Here is a 5,001-nt window from a genome sequence, read left to right on the forward strand (position 1 = left end):
AATATTATGCAGGAATCTTGCGAACCAACTGTGAACTAACAACCTTCAAGGCAAGGCATTCAATTACATCTACTGCATACAATACAGAACAACATGGCTACATAACTTAATGCATATGAAAAGAGAAAGTGTTTAGTAACTTCAGAACTATAATCCGTGTGGAACTGCTAAAGTTCTTTCTATCCAATTACTGAAATAGCATAAAAATGTTAAGATGACAAATCAGGCAATTGCAATGTAATATCTTCTTGAAAATCTCCTTCAAAGGTTATATTTAGCTAGAATCAGTCTCCCAAATGAATTCAAGAAGTAAATTTTTTAAAATGAGAAATTAGTCTGTGTTTGTAAAGACAACAAGGAATGTTAGGCACCTCTAATAATTAAAAGTCAAGCTACTGAGCTCTCAAAAAGTATAAAATAGTTGTACCTCATGCTAAAGCAGTACCTGGCTAATGAATTCCAAATGTCATTTTGAAGTAACAGCTAAAACTGGTCCTCAAGACCAACACCTGGTATATAAACTCATTTGCACTAAGAATATTAAACAGTGATGTGACAACAATATTAGCATCCCTCACCCCCCCCCCCCAAAAAAAACCTCCTCCTTTGGCAGAAAGGTAGACAAATGTCAGAATGTAGTTAGTTCTACCTAAACCTGCCAGAAATTCTCTCAACAAAAGAATAGGTAGATGACTGAGATACAGAAGATAAGCATGAGATTAAAATATAGCTAGGGATCTGTGGCCTGAAGAAGAGCAGATTGAAAAGCTATAACCTAAGAAAACAGTTCTGGTTTTACTTCTGAAGCTGAAATGGAAAGGGCAAGTATTAATTCCAAATTTCACAAAGCTGGATACACTGAGATCAAGGGTGTTCTTTCCTTTTTGTTATACTGGATACTGTCAGTATACTCATTCATATTTATGTAAGGAAGAGAGAAGTCTTCCACTGGAGAAAATAAAATTTAATGGAATTAATTTCTCTCTCTTTCTCTCCCTCTCTCCCTCAGTTGTCCATCAATCCAAAGTATTTTATATGTGACTGGATTGAAGCTGTGCAGTTCTCAAAAAACTTTGGGGATTGTTGAGTTATGAGGCTCTTCAGGGCAGGAACTCTATTTTTGCTATCATTTCCAGCAATAACGGAATATAAATTGCAATTTAGGGAATGGAAAGAAAAATGAAATGGCTGCTATATAGAACACAACAGAAAGATTAACTAGCTATGAAATATGCTTTGTTCCAGCATTTCTTTGTAAAGATTGGGATATCTAATTATATTTATCCTAAAAGATGTTGAATAAAATATTTCCACAAAGTGCAAGGCTGCAGGGTTTGAGGCAAAATACTGGCCAGCTGCAATGCTAAAGAGCTCAGCAATTTATTTTGGGATGGAAATATATCACCAAAATAAATAATCTGCAGTAATCCGGAGCAAAAAAAACCCAACAACAGCTGGGCTATTCTTTTTCAGATTAAATGTTTTAAGATTTATTTATTAAATTTATATGCTGCCCATCTCATTATCAAACAATTCTGGTTGGCTTATTTTCACTGCATCCCACTAATATTACTGCTGCGGTCCACCCATTTCCAATAGATGGGAATTCATGTCCAATTTACTGAGAAACATTGCCTTAGAATGTCAAGGAGAGATTCTGCATTGACATTTGGGGTGGAAATTTCAGTGGTTTGCTCATTTATCAAATTGTGCATGTTGGAAACTTGAATCTCCACCATAACAGAACCCATAAAGTGATTCTGAATCAATGGGACAATCCAGAATTCTTCATACATTGTCCCCAAACCCCAAGCCCAGCATGTTCCTTTGTATTTTGCAAAACTATGCCCCAAATTACACAACAAAATACAGAACTTCAGTAAAACCATTGTAAGTTACATAATTTCTGCCCAGTTATAAACCTACTTTGAATATGAGTTATATACTGATTTTGAATTGGTCACTGTGCCCATCTCTTTATTCAAAAATGTTGTAATGTTGGTGAATCCAGTCAACTTCTCCTTATATATACTGTCTCTATCTTGATATCTAAATCATCTGTATTTTCTGGAATGTGTCCAGAAAACAATATCTCATAAATTTACCAATTTTATCATGAACACATTATTACTTTAGTATCATTATTGAGGTCTTCTCATCCTCCCCATTTTGCCACCCTTATATGTGAGGCCACTTTTTCTCATTTTCAAGCTGAACCCCATTTCCTTAAGATGAAACACAACATAGCAGTGTGCCATTTCATAAGGCCCATGATAATAGTTTCTTTATGAGAAGAACTGCTTTAGAAATTATCAACCAGATTGATTATATACTGTAACTTGAAGAAGGTTCCTTAATAAAAGTGATAATGTTTTGCTCATTATCACATTATGCTCATGGTTTTTCAACTGATTTATCACTCCCAGTCTTTTAGCAAAGCTAATATTCACAATTCTTAATTTTTCTCTTGTTGTGCAAGAATATTAAAGTAGCACAGATTTCAATGTTTCTCCTTTTATGGAAGCTATTATATTATCTATTTCATTCCCGTGTCTCCTTTTTAAAAAACTTTAAAGAAAAACTCTGGCCATTAACCAGTCTTTAATACTTTGATGTTGATAGAAGTAAAGGAAAGGTTTTCAAAATTTTAATATTGAAAGAGAAATTTAAAATTGAATTTGCTGTAGTAGAAATTTACTGATAGAGAAAAAAACCTATAATATATGGGAACCAGGAAAGGAGAGCATAAAGAAAGGATGTAAGAGAAACACGTAGGCAAAAATTAACTGCGTCTTAGAGTGGGAAAGGAAGAAGACAAGCTATAAAAACATCTGTAAGAGAAGATAACTAGCAAAACAGGAAAAAACCTATTTTTCTAAGAAGTCATAAAAAAGAGGGGGCCAGAACTCAGGCAACTGAGCATGTGCAATTAGTTGATTAATATTAACTGACACACCTTGCATAAATTATCTCTTAATTTTAATGTACATGTGATGTATGATTTAGTATGTAGCAGGAAATATGTAGGAGGCGGTCGGAAAGAGGAGGGATGTGCGGCCGGGACAGGGATGTATAAAGAAGGAAATATTTTGGGTTGAAACTTTGGAGAGAACCAAGCTTTGATAGCTTCTCTCCCCGCTTATTGCAATAAACGAAACAAAAGGCCTTCATGTGTCTTGGCTGGTTATTGGTCAGGCGAACTTGCCTCTGGTCAAGAAGGAAAGTAGCCAGGAGCACATAACAATGTTATTTTTTTTGCCAATGTATGGCTGATTTGATTTGATTTGATATGATATAGCTGGGAGTTATTTAAACGTTCTTTCTTTCTCTTTCTTTCTCTTTCTTTCTCTTTCTTTCTCTTTCTTTCTCTTTCTTTCTCTTTCTTTCTCTTTCTTTCTTAAGCAATAAGCACATATTTTTTCTTTTTTTAAAAAAATTCTTATTTTGTCAAATGCTTTGAAGATATATAAGAGAGAACTTGAACAAAAAATAATATAATACAAATAAACCAGGGATTTTAAAATGTCATGAAGGTTATAGTTATATCCTCCATGACAAGAGTATATCATACTATCTTTTAACTTTCTCATATATTTTTCATGAGAGACTACGTCTCTTATTGTTTGGTTTGAGCAAAAATAAAAAGGCTTTGTCAAAATGGTATAGAACTGTTCACCACTAAAATTAGCAGACGAACATCGTATCAAGCTGTGAATTTAATTGAAATCCATATAGTAAAACACAAAGTAATAGATGAGTTACAATCTAAGGAAATGTATAATTTGTTTGAGATAAATGTGTGTATTTCTTTAGAAGAAAGAAATGATTCAATTCATTTTTAATCTTTTTCTGTTCTGAACTAAGATTAGTCATGGGAATTCCATGTATTTAGCAGCCAAGGGAGGGATAAAAACAGAGAATTTCTAAACTATAATGTTTTTCTCAAATGGTTTACAATATCCAGAAAAACAAAAGTAAAAGTAATAATTTGTGTGTGTGTGTGTGTGTGTGTGTGTGTGTGTGTGTGTGTGCCTTCAAGTCAGTCATGTCTATTGGTGTCAGCCTTGTGAGATAGTCTAGACAAGAAGCACACCCAGAAGTACAAGTTCTAACTTTATTGTAATGTTACACTAACAGAATCTTGCAAGTCCAAAAATATACATTTCATGCCCCTTCACCTCTACAGTCCAAGAAATTAAGGAGAGTCCTGTTTGAGATGTTTGCCACACCCCATTTTTCTGCGCATTCAGTTGCTGTTTGTCTGACTGTTGTCTAAACTGCAGCTCTTCCTCTTGTTTCCCATGGTTATTCCCACATATGATTAAAACTAGGAACTGCCTGGAAAAGTCCCTGCAGTTTTGTTGGCATGATTTTCAGAAATGGTTTGCTATTGTCTTCTTAGATTTGAAAGACAAGGACTGTTACGAAGCTCAAACTTGCCTTGAACTGTGAGTTGCCGGGAAGGCAGGCAGGCAGGCAGGCAGGCAGGCAGGCAGGCAGGCAGGCAGGCAGGCAGGCAGGCAGGCAGGCAGGCAGGCAGGCAGGCAGGCAGGCAGGCAGGCAGGAAGGCAGGAAGGAAGGAAGGAAGGAAGGAAGGAAGGAAGGAAGGAAGGAAGGAAGACAATCAGCTTGATTCAGGATTAGAATTCACAGTCTTCTGGTTTCTAGTTCAGTGTCTTAACCACTACATTAAACTGGAAAATTAGTATTAAAGTAATAGTTAAAAATAAATGTATATGTTTGCCTACGTATACACAAAAAAAGTTATATCACCCACTTAGAAGACTTTGGACAGCATAGACTGATAAAAAAGAAATACCTTATAAAATAATCACATCCCATACATAAAACCAGGATTAAAACTTTAAAAACAATTGTCCACTCGTTATCAGCTAAGCATGGAAAGCCTATTTAAACAGAAACTTTTCAATGCTTTGCTGAACATCCAGAATAAAACAGATTTAACTAATAAATAATGAAAATCAAAATAGCAAAAGCAAA

This window comes from Protobothrops mucrosquamatus, unplaced genomic scaffold (genome assembly GCF_001527695.2).
Source record: "Protobothrops mucrosquamatus isolate PMUCROS unplaced genomic scaffold, P.Mucros_1.0 scaffold3952, whole genome shotgun sequence".
NCBI classification, from domain to species: domain Eukaryota; kingdom Metazoa; phylum Chordata; class Lepidosauria; order Squamata; family Viperidae; genus Protobothrops; species Protobothrops mucrosquamatus.